Source organism: Jaculus jaculus, chromosome 5 (assembly GCF_020740685.1).
Source record: "Jaculus jaculus isolate mJacJac1 chromosome 5, mJacJac1.mat.Y.cur, whole genome shotgun sequence".
In the NCBI taxonomy this organism is placed as follows: domain Eukaryota; kingdom Metazoa; phylum Chordata; class Mammalia; order Rodentia; family Dipodidae; genus Jaculus; species Jaculus jaculus.
The window spans coordinates 22,871,649-22,897,102 of record NC_059106.1 but is presented as its reverse complement, the minus strand read 5'-3'; positions in this window follow the sequence as shown (position 1 = coordinate 22,897,102).

The following is a 25,454-nucleotide window of genomic DNA, read 5'->3' as shown; positions in this document are numbered from 1 at the left end:
ACAGAGAGCAGTCCTCAGACCCCACCAGCTCCCCATCATGTGGAGAATATACTCGGAGTTTCTGTAGCTCTGTGGAACTATGGGAGGCAGAGTGCGCCTGGGAGATATGTGCCTCTGAGGTAAACAGACAGAGGACAGTCTTGATTCTGCAAACCTTTGAGGATAAAATTTCTTTTTTTTTTTTTAAGGCTTTTTGTTTCTTTATTTCAGGCAAGGAATGATGCATGCTACAGATTAATCTTTATTTTCCCCCCTCCGTCTTTAAAGAATACCAACATTTTCAATCCCCAAAGAACATGGCACTTGTTTCTTTCTTCCCCTTCTCATTTATTCAAGATTTTCAAGTGTTTTCTTCAGCAATGAGGCTTTCTCCTAAAACTTCTTTTTCAATAAAAAAAATTTAGTATTTCATTTATTTGCAGATTTATATTATTTGAGATTGAGAGAAGAGAGACAGACAGAGACAGCTGTTGCAAATAAACTCCAGATGCATGGGTCTCTTTGTGCATCTGGCTTTTCATGGGCACTGGGGAGTTGAACCCAGATCATTAGATCATTAGGCTCTTTAGGAAAGTACCTTAACCATGTCTGAGCCATCTCTCCAGCCCACCTTTGAGCTTTTGGGGTCAGGTACTGAAGGTGCTGACAAGTTATAGGGCCATTTATATCTCCGAGGACACCAGTGTGCTCAGGGAAGCAGCTGATTATAATTCAGCAGATAAAATCTCTCTCTGTTCGTCTCCCTCTACCCCCCCCCCTCTCTCACACACACACACACACACACACACACACACATACACACACACCATGTCAGATTGGGTAAGGTTGTGCTTGATTCACTTCCTCACCTAAGGGAAACAATAAGCTTTTTTCAATGGCTCTTCCCGTGGAAGGTACAAAGCCATCCCCCATCAGACTTGGTGTTCTGCAAGGCCAATAAATATACTTTCCTCAGCAGACAATGGGTCAAGGACTTCCTGAACCTGCCTGAAAAATCTCAGTGACAACCTTGCTGAGTTCTGTTCTGGACACTGGCATCACCCTCTCCCAAATTTTAACAAGTTTTTGTTGAAAAGAAAAATGCTAGGTACCAGCTGAGCAGCAGCCCAGGGATGGTTGAAGATCTGGACCCAAGAAGCAGACTTCACCTGATTTATAGAAAAGACAACCAGTGTGTGTGTGTGTGTGTGTGTGTGTGTGTGTGTGTGTGTGTGTGTGTGTACAGTTTATGGTGTTTTTTTTTTCTGTGTCTCTCTGTTTGTGTGTGCATGTGAGATCAGAGTAGAATGCCAGGTATTCTCCTCTACCAGTCTTCCACTTTAATTCCCTGAGATAGGGTCCCTTTGAATCCAGAGCTGACTTTTTCAGTCAGATTAGCTCCCTAGTGAACTCCAGCAATACTCTGGTCTTCACTCCCTGCAGCACTGGGGTTACAGACATGTGTGGCCACACCCAGAAATTTATGTGGGTGCTGGGGAATCAAACTCAGGGCAAATCAGGTCCTCTCAGGCTTTCTGATTGCCTGGCAAATGCTCTTAATCACTGAGTCATTTCCCCATGCTCCAACCCTGATGTTTGTCCCTTGTTCCAGCATGATAATGAATGGTGTCCCCTGTACTTTTACAGTGTTCCAGTTTGGATGATAAATCACATAACAGCATTTCTCGATAATTTCAAAATGGTCTCCTTAAGTTCCTAGAGTTTCTGGAGTTGTCAAGGTCAGAGCCTGGGCCCTTGCAACCCTAACAAGCTAGGCTCAGCTACCTATCTTCCGTAGTCTAAGTTAACAAGCAAGTAGTGGTGAAGAGTAGAAACAGGAGACTTATTTAAGATGACCACATTATGAAGAGGAACAACAGAGGTCTGGTGGCCCAGGTTCATCTTCAGAGGTACTGACATGAGGGTCAGATTGAAGTAGTGGGCAAGAAGCAAATGTGACCACGCAGACTCCGTCAAGTGTGGTCCTGCCCATCACCACTTCAGCTCTAGTCTCTCCTGCAAGGTGGACTGAGGACTTGTCAGAACTGTATGGAGTCTCTTCCTGGGAGACAAGTTCCTCCTCTGACTGACACTTGGATTCAGCCTTTTCTTTCTTTGAAAGTAAGATTCTTGGGGAATTTTCACTTTCTTGGGGTCCATTTTTCTCAATAGTCTGGTAATCTCCCTAGAATATAGCCATTATAGTCACAGTCACATTAGGAGAATCATGCCTCATCCACCTCTGCTCTCCAGCCCCTAGGCTTTCTAGCAAGTGCTACAAGGACACATCCCACCTGCTTGTGGGCATTTAGGGCACTTCTAATCCAGCAAAGAGTAAAGCAGCAAAGCAGAGAGATGCGTGGGGCCTGCTAGTGTTTGGGATGGAACTCATCCCATTCATCTTTCTCCTGGTCTTTCCTCTCCATTAAAGTAAGGGCTGGAGAGATTGCTTAGTGGTTAAGGCACTTGCCTGTGAAGCCTAAGAACCCAGGTCCAATCCCTCAGAATGCAAATAAGCCAGATGCACATGTTGGCACATATGTCTGGAGTACATTTTCAATGGCATGTCCATTTTCTCTCTCCCTTTTTCTCTCTAATAAATAGATAAAAAAATTAAAAAGTGAGATGAGAGCAACCATGATGTGAGTAATAATAGCTGCTCATCTGTGCTGGTTTGATTCAGGTGTCCCCCATAAACTTAGGTGTTCTGAATGCTAGGTTCCCAGCTGACGGAGGTTTGGGAATTAACACCTCTTGGAGGCAGTGTATTGTCGAGGGCAGGCTTCTGGGTGTGATAGCCAGCTTCCCCTTGCCAGTGTTTGGCACACTCCCCTTTTGCTATTGTCCACCTTATGTTGGTCAAGTGGTAATGTCCACCCTCTGCTAATGCCATCATTTTCCCTGCCATCATGGCACTTTCCCCTTGAGTCTGTAAGCCAAACTAAACCTTTTTTTTCCCCCAAAGCTGCTCTTGGTCAGGTGATTTCTGCCAGCAATGCGAACCTGACTGCAACACCATCATTCAGGGCTCTCTATTAAGAGTTCCAAACACAGGAGAATAACTTTTGACCATTCCTGGGGCTGTGGACCACGCACAGCTACAATCCTTCTCAGCTTCTAGGCTGACAAGGGACATCAGCCAGCACCTAACTACAAGTGTGTTACCAATTCCAACATAAGCCAGGCTTTGGGATTCCAGGTTTGCACCACCATGCCTGGAGCAGGCTGTGCTGGGGCTAGAACCCAAGGCTCTGTGCATGTGCAGCAGGTGCTCTGAGTGGCATCTCATCTAGCGTCACCAAAAATTTTCTATGGGAGCTTCTGGATTAATTGCCTTTCTACCTAGAGGATCTGAAAGGTGCTTGAAGAGCTCAAGCAGGGCAGTGCCTCCCTGCCCACACCTGGATGCCCAGAGTGGCCTTCCTGAGCCATGTCCCTGCCTCACGCTGGGGCCTGTGGGGAAGTGTCCCTTCCTGTCAGCGGCCTGCTGTTTATCATTCAGCTGAGGCCTTGGACGGGACTGAGTAGATTGGAACTAAAGCAGCCGATTTATATTCAGAGCGGAGTTTAAATGAACTGCGCAGAAGTGAAATTTCACATTGCTGGTGTTTACTTTGAGCAGTACCGAGGACTTAGGCTTCGGTCCATCCAAATTCCTAATGGGCCGACTGCCCCAATTACAGCGACGCTGCCAGCATCAGGAGCTCCAGGAGGATGCAGGAGGGGCTCCGTGTCCTTCATCTGGCCGTGGGCAAGGAACACTGCAGAGAACAGTCAGCTCAGGACTTGCAGAGGAACAGTGCTGGGCAGAGCAGTGACTTTTGTGACTCTTCTGCCTCGTGCCCAGCTGGGACCATGGTTGGGTGTAGAAGGGGATATTTGTGGGGCCAAGGCCAAGGTCAGTTTGTTGTTGATTTTAGCCCAGGCCAATTTCAAACTCACTGCATAATTGAGGCTGACCTTGAATTTCAGATCTCTCTGCTTCTTCCTTCCAAGTGTTCAGATTATAGATGTATGCCACCAAAACCAGTGTTTGCGGATCTGGAGCTGGAACTCTGGGCTCTGTGTGTGCCAGGCATACCCTACTCACAGAGCCACATGCCTAGCGGGGCTGGATAGCAGGTGAATGGGCCACAAGCCATGCCATGGACTTTGAATATGCTTAAATAGATCGATTGTTAAAAATGCCTGTGTGTAATGGGCTTCCAGCCTCCCTCCCTTTCTTCCTTCCTTCCTTCCTTCCTTCCTTCCTTCCTTCCTTCCTTCCTTCCTTCCTTCCTTTTCTTCTTTGTGTCAATTGTTCTTTCTCTTTCTCCCTCTCTCCATTTCCCTTCCTTTTTGTTTTCTTTCTCTTCCCTTCCTTTCTTCCTCCCTTCTTCCCTTCCCTCTTTTCCCTCTCTCCCTCCTTCCTTTTCTTCCTTTCTTCCCTCCTACTCTTCCTCTGTCCATCCATCCATTCCTTCCTTCCTTCTTTTTCTCCTCCCTCCCTCCCTCCCTCCCTCCCTTCTTTCCTTCCTCCTTCCTTTCTTCTCCCCCTTTCTCTCACTTCTTTTTTTCTTTCATGAGGAACATTCTTGGAGCAGTTACCTGAGAGACAAACAGTGAGGCCTTTCCTTGCTAGATTAAAATAGCCATCATCTTTTCCCTTTAATATAGTCCTCCGTAACACATACCACTAATGTACTGTATGGTTTTCTCACTTGCTCTGTTCATTGTTTCTGCTTATTCTAGATTGGAAGATTCTGAAAACAGGGAATTTTGTGGGTTATTGCACTGTCATGTCCTTGGCACCTAAAACTTACTAAATGTTTATTGAGTGAAGAAAGCATATTTTTATTTATTTATTTTTAACAACAACATATTTTCTATAGATGCATCATGTGTTGGTACCCTCTCTTCCACCATTCCTGCCCCCATTCTGCTGGGGACCCTCTTTAGCGGGATTGTAGGTATTCCCCATGGGATTGTGGATTACACATTGTGACAGCAGCAGTCTTGTGTGTGTGTGTGTGTGTGTGTGGAGGCATTGCCTCTGAGCATGATGTCTCAACCTGTGGCTTTTACAATCTTTCTGTCCCCTAGTTCACAAAATTCCCTGAGCCGTGATAGGTGTATTTTAAGTCTACTTCAGTGATGACCTCTTTGGAGCCTCTGGATCTCTGCTGTGATAAGTGTTGAGTATCCTCAGGGTCTGTGCCCTTCACCCTGGCACTGATTGTCAGGCTCACCAGGGAAGGAGTACTCTTGCTTGTCTCCTAAATTCCTCTGTGGTTTCAGCTGTGGCTTGGCTGAAGTGCGAGGGGTAGTTTATCTCCTCAGGTCTCACTGCCTTCTGAAAAAGAAAAACAGATTCTCCAATGGAGAGTGAAATCAACATTGTTTAAATGGGATGAGCATTATTAATTTGGGGAGAATTTGATGTGTGTAACCCATCTTTTAGCCAAAGACTATGGTTATTTCTTATACATTCTTACTTCACTAGGAAAACAAACACACACAGATATGCATGCACACCTGCACACACACAATATCCATGCTTGCACTGTGAGTGTGTTACATACATGGGTACATACAGTACACACAAATATGCACACACACGGCTACATAGTTACCCCTATGAAGAGGTACATTTCACATCTGTCAAGAGCATTTACTGATAAAGTGCCTGCCTAGTATGCACAAAGCCCAGAGTTCAATCCCTAGCACCAAAGTAACCAAGTGTGGTTACAGATCAGAAGACAGGAGGATCAGAAGTTCAAGCTCATCCTCAGTCACACAGTTAATTTGAGGTCAGATCCAACTAACTATATGAGACCCTGACTCAAAGAGAGAGAGGGGGGGGGAGGAGAGAAGAAAAGAAAGAGAGAAAGTTGAAAGTAGCTCAGTAGGTAAGAGTGCTTGCTGAGCAAGAAATCAGGCCTCAGTTCAAGATCTAGGACTCCAAAACCCATGTAAAAATCTAGGCATGGTGGAGCAGAGACAAAAGGATCACCTTGGCTCCCTTATCAACCAGTTTGTCTGAAAACAGAGAGTTTGTAAGTTCAGCATGACACTCTGTCTAAGGGAAATCAGGTGGATAGGCAGTGGAGAAGGACACCTGATGTCTCTCTCTGGCCTCCCTAAACATGAACACAGGGCACATACATCTGCATATACCACACACAACAATATACATCAAAAATCAATTTGCTGTTTCAGGAAACAGTCTTCGAGGTCAAAATCTCCTTGGCTAGCACTCCTGTCACTCAAGGGGTCAGAATTGCCACATAGGATCAGCTTCTTGCCTTCTCCAGGATGAAATTCCTTCTCTGCTGGAGGTCCAGAGAAATGGTTAATGGGATGATATGATACGTTTTTTCCCCAGCTATCAGCCTCTGAGTGTTCCTGATTTGAATGTATTAAGTTTCCTGTAATATGTTCCAATCTGGGTCTGTCATCCTCATCTTAAATCTAGTTATAATTTCAACTGTCAGTTTATTTCCCCAAGTACAAGTAGCAAACAGGACTTTAATGAATCAATCAGCAAGTGCTGTTGTGCAAACAGGAGCCTGGGAAGGAATGGTTATTGTGCTGCCGGGAAGCAAAAGTCCTGTTTTCTGGGCCTCACTTACTGCTGGCCAGCGTAAAGTCCAGATCACATACTGTAGCAGGACACAGCATGTTTTGTATTGGTACAGAAACCAGAATTTTGAGGTTCCTCACCAATATCACACAGGAATTTGTGTTCCCCTGCCAATACCCCAATATAAGTCAACACATATATAACTTTAGGGTGTCCATTGGCTCTTATCTTATAAATTGAAATCCACAAAGCAGAGGGTAAGGTTTAGAGAGATCTTATTTAGACTAGGAGAAGGAAAGAGGCGAGAGTCTATACAGCTTCTGCCCAAGACATGGCAGAGCAGGATAAAGCCACAAGTGCAGAGAACTCCTGCCCATCAGAAGGCAGAAGAGGCAGGGGGAAGTCCTCCTATAGACCCAAATTGGAATCTTAATTCTTAATGAGGGCTGAGCTAATCAGCCACAATGTCAGGTTCCTGTTCAATCCTTCCAGTAATCTTTATTCTAGGAAAGGGGACTCCTTCCTAGGGAAGGACTTTGGTTGAATTTATGGGAAAACTGATCCAGGGAACCCCTCCTGTAGGAAGCAAGAGGTAAGGACAAACCAGGTCCTTCTCTGACTTCTAGCACAGTGGAGACTGCAAGGGAAGGCTCAAGGACACTACATTTTAATTTTAAGACCCTGTCTCCCATAAGCCACCTCAGCATGCACAGGGAGGAACATTCCTGTAGCCCAAAGGGGCTCTCCAGTTTTTTCTGGGCCTGAGCCATCTTGCTGACACCGTGTCCATTCCTGAGGAGTGTGCCAAAGGCCCTGATCCTCCCATGAAGTGCTGCATCTTTCCACACTGTCCACCACATAGCGGTGGAAGGACACGCAAAGGAAAGACTAATGTGTGCCCCTTCGGTTGTGGATTCACTGAACAAAGCCGGTGACTTCTGGACTTCCCAACAGCTCCTCTCTTCTTTCTGGCCTATAGAATTAGGTGGCCTGTGCTTCTGGGAGGGAGCACCAGGAGAAGTGGCTCCACTCATAGAGTAAGTCAATGCAGATGCTGCCCCCATCAAGAGTCAGCAGATAGTGACCCCTTTTGTCTAAGAAAGCTTAGGCTGGGGAGAGTGTTCAATGGGTAGAGTTCTTGTTTAGTACGTAGGAAGCCTTGGCTCTGATCCCCAGACACAGTATGGTGCATGCCTGCAATCCTATCATTTCCGAGGTGGAGGCACAAAGTCAGAAGTTCAAGGTCATTCTCAGCTATATATCAAGTTCAAGCCTGGGCTACAGGAGACCCTGTCTCAAAATGAAAATCAGGCAATTGCAGTGCAGGGAAGGCAGAGGCAGGAAGGTCTCAGGGACTCTAGCTAGCCAGTCCAGCCTTGCAGACTTCCAAACCGTGACATACCCTGTCTCACAAATGGTAGGTGATGAAAACGTGAGGAACAACATCAGAAGTTGTCCTCTGCCCTCCACATGCATGCACACGCACGTGTTCAGACGTGCACATGCCTGCCCCCTACATGCATGCACATACACATGTTCAGACGTGCACATGCCTGCCCCCTACATGCACACACAAAAGAAAGCCCAAAGGAAATGCTACTTGGGAAGTCGACTTGTGGAAATGCCATGAGCATTTTGTGAAAAGGAGGCTCGAGAAGGGGAAGCTCTCTGTTTGGCAGCACAGTATTATTGTGTGAAGATACAAGAGCCAAAGCTATGGGAGCTTGTGTTCCCACTGAGGTGGGCAAGAAAACCCTCAGTGGGCAGTGGGTGGAAAGTGCCTGTGTCCTTGACATTGAGCCCCAGAACTTTCCAAACTTGGAAGTAATAAGCATCCCTACTGTTAATAGTGCTTCCTGAAGGATCATTTTCCTGTAGCCAAAAACATTGCATTGCATTGGGGAGGATAAATCAGTTAAGGTACATAACAAACAGCTCTTATGCTCATGTTCACTATGGATCAGGCCATGTGTCCCTGGGGCCTGCAGGGGCCTCTACAGGGCTCTGGCTGTTGGAGGTAGGGGAAAAGAAACCATCACCTCCTGGGAGCTGGGAGATCACGCAGTGGATAAAGTGCATGAGGTCCTAAGTCTCCTTCCAGGAATTCATGTTTAAAAGGCTGGGTATGGAAGCATGCTTGTGATCCCAGTGCTGGGGAAGTGGATACAGGAGATTCCCTAAGGCTTGCTGGCCAGACGCTCCACCCTAATTAGTGAATTCCAGGCCAGTGTAGACCCTATCTCCAAACAAAAGATGGACAGCGTTTGGAAAACTACACCTGAGGTTGTCCTCTGACCTCTGCGTGTGCATGAACTTGTACTACACACACACACACACACACACACACACACACACACACACACACGAGAGAGAGAGAGAGAGAGAGAGGTCAATGAGCAAATTGCTCCTGGAAGTAGCACATGGTACTCACCTTTCGTTAATTCAAGCAAGTCATGTTGGATACATCTTATTTCAAAAGATACTGTGGGGGCGGCTGGAGAGATGGCTCAGTGGTTAAGAAGCTTGTCTACAAAGCCAAACGACCACCCAGGTTCAGTTCCCTAGTACCCATGTAAAGCCGAATGCCCAAGGTGGCACATGCATCTGGAGTTCTTTGCAGTGGCTAGAGGCTCTGGCCCACCTTCTCTTTAGCCTCTCGATCTGCCTTTTGAATCTCTGAAATAAATGAATAAGAATAAAATACTCGTTAAGAAAGATAATGGGAAGTACAGTCCTGCCACGTGCTTGGATGGTGAAAGCTGTGACAATCTAGAGAACAACATCAGCACCTCCCACATTAGCTGATATAAAATCTAGTAACAATGTGTTGCAAGGCCTTCAGTGTATAAATGTTCCACAAAATTTGCTTTCCTCACTTACAAAATTGAATTGCTTTGCAAATTTCCTTTTTTCTATAATGGTGAAAACACAGAGTGTGTGTAAATGTGGTAGTATTGTTACGGTGTGCATTTCTGTATACATGTGCCTGAACAGGTGCCGGTGTGTGCATGCGCTTGTGGGTATTAGGGGACAGCCTTAGGTGTTTCCTCAGGAACACCATCTACCTCCTTTGAGACAGGCCTGGAGCTCACCCATTGGGCTACGCTGACTGGCCACAGAGCCCAAGGGGATTTCCCGTCTCCCCTTCCGGTGCTGAGATTACAGGCACACACCATCATGCCTGGCATTTCTATGGGTTCTGGGGGTAGAACTCAGGTCTTAATGTTTGCAAAGCAAGCACTTTACAGACTGAGCCATCTCCCCAGTCCTAAGTATGGAAGTATTTGTAAAGCCCAAAGAAACCCACAGGGATAGGAAGCTGGGTATCTATTCCTTCCTAGCAAAGATGCTGGCTGGTTCCAGGTTCCAGAGACTGCGAGACACACAGCTTCTTCATTCTGCACTAAACCCCTGGCCTGTGAGAATGTGGACAGTCTCCCATGTCCATGAAGAACAGGTAGCTTTCTTATACATGTGCTTTGGGAATGCGATTAGGAGGAGGAGAAGGAGAAGGAATGGAATGGAACTGCCCCTCCCCTCATGCCCTGGGGCAGTTCTGGGAGGTATGTCCGTAGTTTACACCATCATGAAAATGTACTTAAGACTGGACAACTCATATACCAGTTTATCTTCTCACAGTTCTAAATGCTGGAAGTCCAGGATCAAGCTGTCCATGTTTCCTCTGAGGACTTTGTCTCTGGCTTGTAGATGGTCACTGTCTCCTCTGTCCCTATATGCCCCCTTCTTTTAAGGATGCCAGGCAGTTGGATGAGGGCCCACCCTAGCAACCTCAGGTCAAGTGAGTCACATCTTTAAAGATCCTACCTACAAATCAAATTCCATTTTGAGCTTCCAGTGGGTTCTGGGGTCAGCACATGAATTTGGTCCTAAACAAACCCATTTTGGTTGCATGCAGGGTGACAATCACTATAATGATGAATTTTGTAAAGGAGTTATTTGTGAGTCATCTGAACAGGACTTCCTGGGGAGAGGGGCTAAGGGTATTCATGGGTTAAAGAGGAGGGGAGCCTGAGGCACAGGGAAAGACCACTGGAGGTAGGAAATGGGAATCCATGGTCTGGTCTACACAGGAGCCATCAAATGTCAGGGGTGGAGTCATAAATATGGCACATGTGTAACAAAATGCCATGGCTTGAAGTTGGTCAAAAAGTGGCTGTGTTGGGATTAATGTATTCAACAGTGGAACCTTAGCTTCCTAAAGTCAAAAAGTCACACATGGGATACTTGGACTAGTCTAAGTGATGGATTGATGGCTTTAAGCAGTTTGAGATGGACAGAAAAGGCCTTTAGAGATCATAGGCCATCTTTATCACTGACTGTGATGCTGTTGCAGGCATTGTCTACAGCAAAGCCAGTGGGAGTCTACTGCTTAGCTACCTGGCCTCTAAATTCCATGATAAACACAAATGACCCAAAGCAAGCAAAGCTATGCGTATTGCTTAGTTTTCACAGTAATTTCAAACTGGGGGTGGGGAAGGTGGTTCGGCAGATCAGAGAAACTGTTCTTGTCCTCTTAATGAGAGCATGCAGGAGAAAAGAGACTAATGTCCGTGTCAGTGGGGGGGAAGAGGAAGATGAGAGAAAGAAGAGGAGGTAAAGAAGAAGGATGAGGGGAACAGGGATCTTGCAAACCTCCAAAGGGTGTACAACAGGGAGTAGACTGAGACAAGAGTGGGTATCCCCCTGCTTGGAGAATCTAGCTTGTGGGGCCAAATCTTGAGATGCCAGCAGATCCCACAGCAGAGAGATTCAGCTCAAGCCACTCTGGCAAGTCCTGGTTGTCAACTGGCTGTGTGCAGAGGGATTGGTGGCTAATGAAACTCAGAGCTATGGAGTTTACTTACAGATATAGTTGCAGAATATATTCATAATTAATTGTGTAGGTTTAAATGCTTATGAAAGTTTATTTATAATCTTAACTGTCATCCTCGCATTCAGGCCACCTTAAACAGAATATTAATTTGGGAGACTCAGTGTGATCTGTTCATTGTGGCTGGTCTACTTATATCTTCCCTCTTCCACAATGAAGTGATGGGACACAAACCTTTCCAAGCTATCAGGGGCATACCTATTGAGTGAAGAGAAGGGGTGTAGAGAAAGAGCCACACAAGCATAGAATAGTGCAATGATTTTTCTCCGAGAGGACATTGCATGTTGTGCCAGCACTTGCTTTAATCCCCTGCTGTGGGTTCAGTTGTGTCCTCATAATACTCATGCAGTGAAATTCTAACCCCAGGCCTCAGAACATGCTGTCTTTGGAGAGAGTCTTTAAAGAATGAAGTGAAGGGGACTGGGGAGGTGGTGCAACCATGGAAACCAGAGTTTGATCTCCAGCAGCCATATAAAGAGCCAAGCATGGCCATGCATGCCTGTGACCCAAGTGCTGAATGGGGCTGGAGACAGATTCCTGGAGCTCACTGGTCAGCCAGTGTAGCCAATAAATGTGAGTCCCAGGTTCAGGGTGAGACTGTCTCAAGGAAATAAGGCAAAAGAGTAATAAGGCGAGGACACTTGGTGTCCTCCTTTGGCCTCCACACACCTGTGCACACATGTGCATCCATTACAAACATTACACTGCACATGCCACACACACACACACATGCACACACACACACATACACACACACACACACACACCATAAAAGAATGAATTGGGTCTGGAGAAATGGCTCAGCAGTTAAAGTGCTTGCCTGAAAAACGGAAGGACCCAGATTAAGTTCTCCAGTACCCATTTAAAGCCAGATGTACAAGGTGGAGTATGCACTTGGATTTCATTTGCAGTGGATAAAAGCCCTGGTGTGCCCATTCTCTCCCCTGCTCTCTCCCTCAAATAAATAAGTAAAATATTTTTTAAAGAGTGAATTAAGGAATGGATGTATCTCAGCTAATAGAGGGCTTGCCTTCATGCACCAAGTCCTGGGTTCAATCCTGAGCTCTACACTAAACCAGGTATGGTGGTACATGCCTGTAATCCCAACACTTGGAAGGAAGAGGCAAGAAGATCAGAATTTCAAGATCATCCATGGCTGCAGAATGAGTTTGAGGCCAGCTTGAATACATGAGACCCTGTTTCTAATTAAGTAATAAAGAATTGAAGGGGGCTGGAGAGATGGCGTAGCAGTTAAGGCATTTGCCTGCAAAGCCAAACAATCCTGGTTCAACTTTCCATTCCAGATGCACAAGGTGTTGCTATTTCTGGAGTTCATTTGCCTGGAGGCCCTGGCACTCCCATTTCCTCTGTTTCTCTCTTCCCCCCTTTTTCTCCCTCTCAAACAATAAATAAAATATATATATTTAAAACAAAAGTGAAGGGAAGTGGAATGAGTAGGACACACCCTGAGTCCATGGGACTGGCGTCCTTCTAAGAAGAGGGACTCGGGACACAGAATCACATGCAGGATTACCAAGAAGTGATATGTGGAGCGAGTCATTTACAAGCAAGAAGAAGACAGGGCCAGGTATCCCATGTCCATGGGAAATTCTAGCCCCCAACATTGTATAACAGCATTTCCAGTTGTTGAAACCATCTAGTCTTACAGCTATAGCAAACAAACACAGTTCCTGAGAGCTAATAACCTGAAAAAGAGGACATCGGACATCGGGCAAGAAATGAATGTATTCAAATGACACAGTGGGTGTGCCTTGCATATGAGCTGTGCCCATGGAGAGCTGGATGGTCCAGTGGCCAGAAGAAGAAGGGCTTTGGAAAGACAATGTGGGTAAAAACAGTATGTATATATAAATAGATAGATAGATAGATAGATAGATAGATAGATAGATAGATAGATGGATAGATAGATAGAGTCTCAAGTAATCTATGTTGGTTCCTAACTTACTATGTAGCTGAGGATCACCTTAAACTCCTCATCCTCCTGCCTCTGCATTCTGAGTGCTGGGATTACAGGCATGAACCACCACACCTGGTTATGTGGTGCTGGAGAAGGAACCCAAGGCTTTGAGCATGCTAGGAAAGCCCTCTAAAACTGAGCCACATCCCCACCCTAAAAATGGTATTTTGAATCACATGGTCACTCCATTTGTCCCTCAAAAGTTGTTCTAGCAGCTAAAGAGGGGAGGACGATTAGACCTGCTTGTAGTCATTTTACGGTGTAGTGTTGTGGTGGGTCCTCCATGCTCCTCATGAAAGTTTTTAGAAGGCTGTCCTGTCACACAGTACACTTGAGCTAGTCTATAATCACAGGGGATGATTCAGTCAAATCAGGGCCCAACCCCTCCTTAGACCTCAACTGTCTAGTTATTTCATCCTAGTCCTGACTATCGCATCCTCTGTCCTCTGAGTGATAAAGGCCTCTCCTTGGCACCCTCTCACAAAGGGCTTTGTGCAACTAAACACAAAGTGAGGATGAAGCGATTTTATTGTTATTGTCATCATTAATCCTTTAATTAAGGTCTCCTTTATTCATGTCAATATCCTGCCCCTTTCTTTCCTCCCTCTCTTGGAAATCTCATTCGTTGGGCCAACTTCTCCAAGCTCTCTCAGCTCAAATTTTAATTAAAATGAGTCACAAGCCCGGAATCTCTAATGAGCCCTTCTTCCAGATTCCATTAGAAATCACAATTGCTGCTCTCTCCGTGGTGTGGCTTATTAGCATGGCATTATTTTTCTTTAATACAGATGGACCCTGTTCTGAGCCTTCTTGCTTGAGCTTCCTACTTGAGATGTGAAACTGTTCCTCTTCCACATTTTGCAAAGCCATAAGTGGCCTTGCCATTGGAGATATACAACTAAACACATGAAAGATATAGGAGCCGAATCTACCACACCCTGACAGGACACTTACTATCCTCTGTTCAGGTGATCAAAACCCAGGCTTCCAAACATTGAGACTTCTATGTGAACCAGATTATTCATGTCTGACACCACAAACCAGGTCAAGCGCCTGTGGCTAGGGGAACAGAGACCTGGGTGGGCGGGTGGAGGGGAAACTACTGTTTGAGTAAATGGACATAACATGCCTGTCAAACTTCCTTCTAAATATTTAAGATTTGCTCATAGATTAATGCTGTTCTCCATATGGGTTGGGAACGTTTCTTCTTTGCAGTGAGTAGCAGTAATGACAGAACTCATAACTAACTGGTCAAAGTTCTGAGAAGGGTTGACTGATTATTGAATGTTCATCCCTAAACAATACATCTATATCATTTCCACTGAGGCTCAGGAAACATTGCAGAAGAGGGGTGGAAAGAATATTAGAAGCCGGGTGTGGTGGTGCACACCTTTAATCCCCGCACTTGGGAGGCAGAGGCAGGAGGATCGCCCTGAATTTGAGGCCACCCTTAGACTACATAGTGAATTCTAGGTCAGCTTGGGTTAGAGTGAGACCCCACATCGAAAAACAAACAAACAAAGGAATATTACGGCCGGAGGATGGGGTGGAGTGGTGTGGAACACTCTTCTGGGCGTGCCGTGGCTGTTGCACTCATGCGCTCCCGGCAGAGGCAGTTTCCTGCACCGGACTGAGCTAGCCAACATCCCATCATGGAATAGCGGCAGGCTCACGAGGCTCTGCCCTTCTTCCCTAAGGGTCTGTAATCAGTTGGTTGTTGTTGGGGGAAAGACATTTCTTTAAGTGATATGGCCACTGGTAAGTTGCCATGTGCCTGTAAGTGACCTTATCCATGCTCCCGTAAGCAACTCTAATTAAATGCACTGGTTCGTCAAAAATGCAAATAGACATGAAAGGAGAAGGTTGACTGCTTGGGAAGGGAAAGGAAGTCATTGGGAAGGGGGCAACAGGCGTATGAACAAAACAATTATGTACATGTACACAGATGCCATAAATAAACCTATTATTATGTGTAATTAATATATACTAGTAAAAATTTAAAAGCAAAACAAACAAAAAACATGAAAACTTCCTGAAATCCATCCTCTTCCTAAGCATAGGACCTGACTCCAGTACTGTCTGGTTGCCTCACAACTGTCTTAAAATGAGTGGCAGCAGCCAAAGTTTGGGACAGGCGACTTGTATTCACATGCTGGTTCTCAGCCCAGCAAATATATATATATATATATATTTTTTTTTTTTTTTTTCTCTCTCTCTCTATAGAACAGTCTTCAGTTCTTTCAGTCTTAGCTCCTGCCAACAATGGACTCATGTCAATTTCCTTTTTGTTTGTTCATTTGTGTTTTGTTTTTTGAGGTAGGATCTTGTTCTAACCCAGGCTGACCTGGAATTCACTATGGAGCCTCAGGGTGGCCTTGAACTCACAGCGATCCTCCTGGCTCTGTCTTCTGAGTGCTGGGATTAAAGGTGTGCACCACCACACAGATTCCTTGGAGAGGGGATTTGACTGGCTTGGTTTGCCTTTTTGACCATTCAGAGCCAGTCGGTTCTGGTCATCTGCTCCAGAGAGGACCCAGGACCACACGATGCAGAAGACGGGACCACTAGTATTGGTCGGGACTGTAAGTGACCCAGGTGCTGACTATATTAGTTACTTTCTTTTTTTAATTTTTGTTTATTTTTATTTATTTATTTGAGAACGACAGACAGAGAGAAAGAGGCAGAGAGAGAGAGAGAGAGAGAGAGAGAGAGAGAGAGAGAGGAAAGTGGGCACACCATGGCTTCTAGCCACTGCAAACGAACTCCAGATGCATGCGCCCCCTTGTGCATCTGGCTAATGTGGGTCCTGGGGAATTGAGCCTTGAACCGGGGTCCTTAGGCTTCACAGGCAAGCGCTTAACTGCTAAGCCATCTCTCCAGCCCTAGTTACTTTCTCATTACTACAACCAAATAGTTGACCAGAAGCAACTTAGAGCAGAAAGGTGTATTTTGGCTTATAGTGTGAGGGGATGCAGTCCATCAGGGTGGGGAAGGCACAGCAGCAGGAGTACAAAGCAGCTGGTCTCATTCAATCCACAGCAAGAAGCAAAGAAAGACGAGCGTTGGTGTTCAGTGCCATTTCCTCCTTTCTATTCAGTTGGAAGCCTCAGTCTATTAGATGGCACTGCCTACATTTAGAGAGAGTATACCCCTCAATTACCCTAACCAAGAAACTTCCTCATAGACATGCCAGAGATTTGTTTCCATAGTTATTATTGATCCTGTCAAACTGACAACTGAGATTAAGCACCACAGAATTTCCTTATGTATAGCAAAGTACACACATAATGCACACATTTGAAACCGTGCTTATGTATGTGTGGTTTGGCAGGACTGGCATTTCTTATCAAGCGTAATTGTAACATTCATATACGTAGTTGTGATTCTTTAACAACTTTTACATAATGAGTTGTTTACTTACTGGGGTGCGTGTAGGCATGTATGTGGTTGTCATGGCGCTCATGCGGAGGTCAGAGGACACATTTTGGCTCAGTTCTTGTCTACCACCATGAGATGAGGTAGCGTCTTTCACTGGTGCTCACCACTCTTCACAAGCTTCCAGGTAATTCTCCTGTTTGGACCTCTCTTTTCACCGTGTGTGCTGGGATCACAGAAGCCACCAGAGCTTCTGACTTTTCCTCATGGGGTCTGAGACTCGGAACTCAAGGGCTCCCAGCTGTGCTGCGTGTGCTGTCTACTGCACTGTCTCCCCAACCCCCACACCATCATGTGAAACGTAAGGTCAGGTGGGCCTGCTGGTGCAGGTGTATAATCCCAGCAACTTGGGGAGGCCGAGGCAAGAAGATCGCAATTCCAAGGTCTCTCTCAGCTCAGAGGGTGAGTTGAAGGCCAGCCTGGGCAATTTAGCATAGGGCACCTGCTTTCTATTCACAAGGCCCTGGAATCCATTCCTACCACCACAAAATAACCATAAATAAGTGAAAGCAAGGAAGGAGGGAAAGAAAAAAGGAGGGAGATGGAAAGGAAAAGAAGGAAGGAAAGTGCAGAGAAGAAATAAAGAGGATGGTAGATGTAGCCATCAGAATCACGCCACTGGGACGACCCACCAGAGCAGACACAGGTGAAGGGAGGAAGGGGTTTGTGAAGCTTACAGACCCACAGGAAGCTCAGGATGGCGGAAGGAGCTGCCCCCTTCACAGGCCCAAGCAGAGAGAAAAAAGCAACCACCTCCAGCAGCAAGCACACACCAGGGCCTCCACAATGGCAGAGCTCAAGCACTTTGTAGACTGCAATTCTCCCCCAAAACACCTTAGGGCTGGACTGTAGGATCCACCCACAGCATACATCCTCCAGCCAGGTGGCTGGAGTTCTAAGTTACAAACTTTAATGAGTTCCTGGATGTACTGGGGGACATCCATTCAAACTACCACAGTAGGTCAAAATTTCGTACATTTTTTTTTTCATGAACATACTTACAAGGTTAACGTTTGAAACCTTTTTAGTTTTTATTGTGGACTATGACACCTGTACAGAAAACATTCACTATGAATGCATAGAGTGATAGATGACTGCAGTGTAAACTCCCACGTGACCATCTTCAGGTACAAGGAAGGAACCCCTTCACCCTCAGAATGCCCAGGCCTTCCTCCACCTGCACCACCTGCTAGCTCACTTTATCGTGCGGTCCTGAGGAAAGCTGCACCTGGATTCTTGTGAGTGATGAAGCCCCATCAGGCTGGAGTTCTGGCTGATTAAATTCTGAGATGCTGTTTGAGACTCAGTCAGGTGTTCCCAAAGGGATGTGCTAGCCACGTCATGAAGCTCCTCCACCTGCTGCCTTTCCTGTCCCCAAACACACATTCTCAGTCCACCTGGCAGGTAGGGACGACAGGAAGCATCTGCTATGACAGAGTCAGTAACACCTCAGACGGTCAATTCCAAAGGTGCAAACGTAGCTTGTTTGGGATATCGCATTAGGACAGAAGGGCCCAGCCTCTGCTAAGCAGAAGGGGTGTGTGTGCTTGCGTGTGTGCGTGCGTGTGTGTGCGTGTGCTTGTTCACTGTGTGTGCATGTATGTAGGGACCAGAAGACTTTTGTGCAAAATCCATCTTTTTTTTTTGTGATAATCCCTCTCATTAGTCTGGAGCTTACCAATTAGGCTAGAAGGGCTGGCCAGCAAGTCCCTAGGATTAATCTGTCTTCACCTCCACGGCGCTGAGGTTACAAACACTTGCCACCAAGCCTAGCTTTCTGTATGTGTGGGTTCTGGAGATCGAACTCGGGCTCTCCTGATTGTGGGACAAGCTCTTGACCAACTGAACCCCAGAAGGAAGATATGAAACATTTTCTCCATGTCCTGCTTCCCTCTCTGGTCCCTCCACTCCCTACTTCCTCTGAGATGCTGGGAGCCAGGAGCTGGGATGATCACCTTAAAAAGAAGCAGGTCCAGGCCAGGTGCTAGTTCAGCGGAAGAGCATCACAAGGTTGCCACCTGGTGGCTAAACTGTAAAACACACTCTCTGGTCAATTGATCAGAGAGTGGCCTGAGGCCATTTATAAGAAACCAGGGTTGCTTGGAAGCATGTGTACCCTCAGGCCACTCTAATTCATGGTATGGGAGATGGCATGGCCCAGGATAGGATTACCTCAGGATTTCCGGCCTCAGAACTACTTCTGTTGGGACCAGATAAGCCTGTCACAGTCGAGGGTTCAGCTCTCTGTGTGATAGGATATCCAGCCTCACTCCTGACATCTACTTACCAGACCCCAGTAACAATGTCCACCCAGCTATGACAGTCTCCAGGGCTGGGGAGATGGCTCAGCGGGTATGAAGACTTGAATCTGCCCCCCAGCACTCACATAAAAAGCCAGGCACAGTCGTACCCACCTGCAGCCCAGGCTTCCGAAGGCAGCCAGGGACAAGAGGGTCATGGCAGCTCCCTGTTCAGCCAGGTCGACGGTGACATGGGGAGGTTAGGGTTTAGCAAGACTCTGTCTCAGGGAGACAATGCAGAGGAATGGCAGAGGAGGGTGCCTGGTATCTTCCTTAACCACTAAGCCATTTCCCCAGCCCTATTAGTTTTATTTTTGAGAGAGAGAGGGAGGGAGAGAGAGAGAATGAGGCAGAGAGAGGGAGAGAGAGAGAGAATGGGTGCACCAGGACCTTCAGCCTGCTGTGAACGAACTCCAGACGCATGTTCCTCCTTGTACACATGTGTGACATTGTGAACTTGCATCACTGTGCATGTAGCCGTGTGGGACCTGGAGATTTGAACATGAACATTCTTAGGCTTCACAGGCAAGCGCCTTAACTGCTAAGCCATCTCGCCAGCCCCACCTTACTTTTCAGACAAGGTCTTTCGCTGAACCTGGAGATCACCAGTTCCACTCGACTAGCTAACCAGCAGGCCTTGGAGACCCTCCTGTCTCCACCTCTCCAGCACTGGGATGACAGGCATATGCTGCCACATCTGGCTTTTACGCAGATGTTGGAGATCCACACTCAGATCCTCATGTTTGCATGGCAAGCACTTACCAATTAAGCCATTTCTCCATCTCCAAAACAAAAGTGTCCTTTTTCTATGTCTTTTGTGGGTGAAGTTTGCCTCCCAAAATGGGCTAGAGGCATCTCAAGGAGAGGGTTAGTGACCTTGTCTTCCTGTACTAATTTCAGAGTATGTAATAGAAGCACCCCAGCCCCCAATGACAGTCCCCTTGCATTCATGAAAGATCTCTATAACTGTGATTGTCCTGACTAGAAGTCTCTGGGATTCCATGAACCTGCCTGGTATCTTTCTCCTTGAGACTGCAGCTAATGAAGAGATCTACCCCATCTCTATCACCATCTCCCACCGGTGGCAATCTAATTAGGTTCTTTCCACAATTAACAATTCTTAATTAAAGAGGAGTAAAGCCCATGTGTCACTCTTAGACTTCATCTGTTAATCAACAGTGTCCAATTTTGAAATCCCTCTTCAGACAGGAAGACGGCACTTGTGAGGTACAAAGTCTCTGGCTACGCTAACCCGAACTGAATTATGGGAGGAGAGCAGAGGTTTAGCTTCAGCCCTCTTAGAAGTACTGTAATTAAAACTCAATTAGGGACAGTGCCGACCAACATTATTCTCTGAGCGTCACCCCGTTGAGGTGACAAACTGCTTGCGGGGACATCACCTGGAATTTTCACAAGTTAAAGGGTCATTTGAAACATCTTGTCTCTATACAGTGTTAAAGAAGCACCATTTGTTAGCTGCTTCCTTTTCACTGATGACTTGCACACGTGCGTGCGTGTGTATATGTTTATGTAGGGATGCATGTAGCTGTGTACACATATGCATATATGGAGGCCAGAGACTTTAGGGTGCCCGCGCCACAGAGCATTGGGCATACTACCACCTCTTGCTCTTCTTACTCACTCAGAGTGCATTAGAACCTTCTGGAAGTAGCAGCGGAACAGGAAGCAGTTGAGGGAAGCCATCCCTGTTGTTCTCCTTCACTTGGGGTGCAAAGCCCTGTAGTATGAAACTGTTCATAGGGAGAGGCAAACAGATGTCCCTTCACCCCAGAAAGAACATCCACTCTGGACACACACTACAGAAATAATTACTTCAAAATCCAGCTTGGTGGAGCACTAAGTTCATTGGTATTACTTACAGAGCCTGGGAGAGGAGTTACTTTCAGAGTCTGGGAGAGGAGTTACTTACAGGAGCATGGGTGACTCAAAGACAGCTCCTTCACTGACAAGCCCACCCAGCCTGAGTGATGAGTTACCAACGCTACTCCTTGGAGCTACTGCTTCTATGACCTTGGGGAGGGGCTGGTGAATCTTGGAAGTTTCAGGAGCCTCCCAAGACTTGTGGGTGTTTACATCTTGAGTCTGATGGGCATCTTTTGTTCCTCCAGGAGGGATGGTTTCAATCTGAAAAACTTGCCATACAACCGGTCCTCTGTGATCTGGTCCTTTTGGCCCAGTCATGCCATTATTTTTTTCCTCTCACCTTCTTCATTCAAGCTTTATAGGGGAGCACAGCACATGAAACAAACTTCTCAAGGAATCAGGGTTCCAGAGGGAGAATAGCAATGGTCTGGTTGTACTGATAATTGCCCCTCAACAAATGGTCATAAGTCACAAAAGGTTCCAGATGCATCCAAGTCATCAGAGCAGGGGATACAAGAGGAGACAAGTCAACAGAGGAGGCATGTGCTGGCTCCTACACGCATCACCAGGCTCCCTAATATTAGAATCCACTAGCTAGGTGGTTATCCACTGAGGACCTCTGAGAGCCCCAAAGCAAAGAACAATGTCCTGGTCCCCAGAGGAAAGAGTCCCATCTCCTTTTGAAGAGATGGAAGCAGATGGAATCTGTTCCCTATGTTCCTCAAGGGAAGAAAGGGCTTGTGTAATAATCCCATCAACTTACTGGGTCTCCACATGGAAATCAGGTTGGCCTGAGAACTCTCAGTGTATCTTATGACACAAATGAGGCTGCCACAAGCTGAAGAAAGATGGCACCAAGGCCCAAGAGGGTCTACTGTGCCAAGCTCTGAGTGAGTGGTTTGAGGGTGCCAGTCATCATCTATTCTTTCAGTCATGCACTTAAAACCCACTAATTACCAAAAGGTATCTGAAGTAGCTTAAAACGTGTTGAGGATATATATATATGTATATATATATATATGTATATGTATATGTATATGTATATGTATATGTATATGTATGTATGTGTATATGTGTATATGTATATATGTATGTATATATACGTGTGTGTGTGTATGGTTTAAAAAGTAGCATAGCTGGAAGAGGGCTTGGTGGTCACAAGCACTTGCTCTACAAACCTGATTACCAGAGTTCAGATCCCCAGCACCCGTGTAAAGCCAGATGCAAGAAGTGCCTATAATGCCAACATATCTATAGCAACTGGAAGGAGAATCAGGAGAATCGTGAAGCTCTCAGGCTAGCGAGTTTGAACTTCACAGCAGGCAAACAACAACCAGAGAGACCCTGTCTTAGACAAGGTGGAAGGTGAGGACAAACTGTCCAAGGTTATCCTATGACCTCTACATACAACACATATGCACACATGCATGCATGAATGCGTGCGTGCGCGCGCGCACACACACCCCTAAACATGATACAACTACTTAAAATAACTTTCTGCAAATTTTGAGCATGTATGAGCCATCTTTAGCCCCGTCTGTTCATTCTCAGGTCTTCAACCAGAAGAAAAATGTCTGTATTTCTCACAAAGATGTAGCAAGAATATTGGCACAGTCTGTGGCTGCTCCCTTGCTGGTGGACCACGGATGTCGACTTCTGTGTGGACCACATATTAGATTCCTTGTCCATAGTCCCTGGCTTCTTGTCTGACCTGTGGCTGGCTTTATCAGCTCTGTCTCCGGGCACCTGTCAACACCATATGAATCACAGTAATCAGATAATAAGTCAATTCCCTAAGGCCAAGCTCAGGAACCTGCTGATGCTTGCAAGTATGCCGTCCCCACCCCCAGTGCCATCCCAACCCTCAGGGTTGACATTAATACCCAGGCTGAGAAAGGCATACCCACTTTGGGAGTCCCTGCACACACACATGACTCAGACATGGTGTGGAGACAGTGTGGAGACCACAACCCCTCTTCTCCACTGTGTCCCAGAGTCCCTGTGTGGTGTGGTCACTTAGGTCATTCACCTGTTGGCACACACTCAGCTCATCAAGAGGTCAGAAGTGCACAGTGACATGGTAGCAGTAGATTTTTTTATAATATTGAGGTTATGTATGCGTGTGTATATGAAGTGGTTATTATGATGTGTGTAAGCTTGTTGTGTAAGTACAGGCATGCATGTAGAAGTTCAGAAGACAACTTTTGGTTGCTGGTCCTCCCTTTCACCTTCCACCTTGCTTGCAGCACAGCCTCTTGGTGGTTTACTGCTGTGTTTACCAGGGTGGCCAACCTACACATTTCTGAATTTTCCTGACTCATCTCTTATCTCACCAAAGGAGAAGGCTTGCAACTGTGTTTGGTTTTACATGCATGAGTTCTGAGGATGTGATTTCAGGTCCTCATGCTTGTACAACAAGTGTTTGGAAGTGTTTCAGAATCAGCCTCCTAGGTGAGGCCCTGAGGTATACACAACCAATATCCATTCCACAGGTCACCCACCCACAGGATGGGCCGACTTCCAACCTCAACACACCTGCTGTGAATTTACACTTTTGACCAAAGCCAACCCATTTGTCATTTTCATCCCACCAAGAAGCAAGGTGACTCTGCTGTCCCTCAGTTTCTGAGCAGTGGGTTTTCTCCTAGGATAAGAAGCCAGGATGTGAAGGTGTAGGATAGGGAAGATGATGAAGTGGAAGGGGGCAGGATTCTACCCCCATTTGCTGGTCTGGGGGCCACACACCCATATTTTCTTTGCTTCTGAAACTCCTTCACTTCAACCTACGCCTCTGTGTCCCATCTTCTCCACAGGCTCGTGGTTTCCCACACCTGGGTCCCCTGTGACCCAGCTCTGCCTTTGCCCCAGGTCCTGTGAGCAGCACGGATGAGTATCACTCCCTGAGAGGCCATGTGGGCTCAGTCCTTGCTCTGGCTCCAGGTACAGTTTTCTCCCCTCTTTTCCCTTAGCATTTAATGGTGTTCCCAGATCTTCAATGTCTTCTTGGAGGCCATAATTGTCTTCATTGAGAATCATTGGATCTAGACCAAAAAAAAAAAAAAAAAAAAAAAGAACATGCTTGTTCCACCAGGTGGGTGATATCTGCCTTAATAGAAGTGTTCTCTGGGGGTTTGGCTTTTAGGAGCTTCATGGAGCAATTATGCCTCAACATTACCAACAAGGAACATCTGCCTTCAAATGCTTCTCCCTCTGGATCATCATTTTACTCATTGCTGTGCCCAAATACCCATCAATAAACAGTGTAAGGAAGGAAATGCCTTATTTTGGCTTACAGTTTCAAGGGGACACACTCCATCATGGCAGAGGAGACATGACAGCAGGAGCAGGAAGCCCGGTGGACACATTGTAGCCACAGACAGGAAGCAGCAGTCAAACTGGAAGTGGAGCCAGGCTATAAAGGTCCACCCCCAGTGACATTTCCTCCAGCAAAGCACTATCTTTTAAAGGTTCTGCCCCCTTCCCAAATGGTGCCACCAGCTGAGGACTAAGTGTTCAAACACACAAGCCTGTGGACATCCTTTTACATTCAAACCACAACGTCACTTCTTTTCTGATTTTACACACACATGCTCATCACAATGAGCCCTTTGCACTCACATCTGAGTGTAAATTGTTTTACTGAGCTAAGATTTTTAAAAATAAAATTTCCAGATCAAAATGTCTCCCTGTTGTATCAGGGTCTGATTTATATAACCAAGCTGCCCCATTTGTAAGTTTCAGCTAGTTTTCAGTATCACCAATAATATGACATAGGCCCATAATGAGCAGAGAGCAGATAAGAAATGGGCTTCCTGTTTTCTGAATCCTCAGCAACACTTTTTTATGTTTTGGAGTGGTGTGTGTATTTCTATGAACCTGTAGGTACAGATGCCTGCATCCCATGGGAGACACATGTAGAGAGCAGAGGAAGAGGTCAGATGTCTTCCTCTAGAGCTGCACTGCCTCTGCCTTGAGACAGAGTCCTTATGAACCTGAAGCTCATTGTTGTCTTGGTTAGACTGGTCGACCAATAAGCCCTAGTGTTCCTCCTGTTTCCACCTGTCTCAGTGCTGGAGTTACAGGCGCTCATGGCCATGCTTGGATTTTTACCTGGGGATTGAACTCGGGTCCTCTTGTGCAGCAAACACTCTCACTCACTAAGCCATCTCACTGGGCCCCAGGTTTAATCTTGTTTTAAAAATGTGTTACCCAATTTGAAAAGCACTGTAAAACTCCTTACCTTTTCATATGGGATATTGGTATTAATCACCTCAGTAAATCTTTTCATGTCCCATACAATATAAAGACGTACAAGACTGTAAAAACTAAGATTGTTTGCAGAGTACCTTGTTGGCATCGTTATGTAGGGTAGAGAGGAAAAACACTGCCTGGTGAGGTCTCATACATATACACACTGTGAGAGGT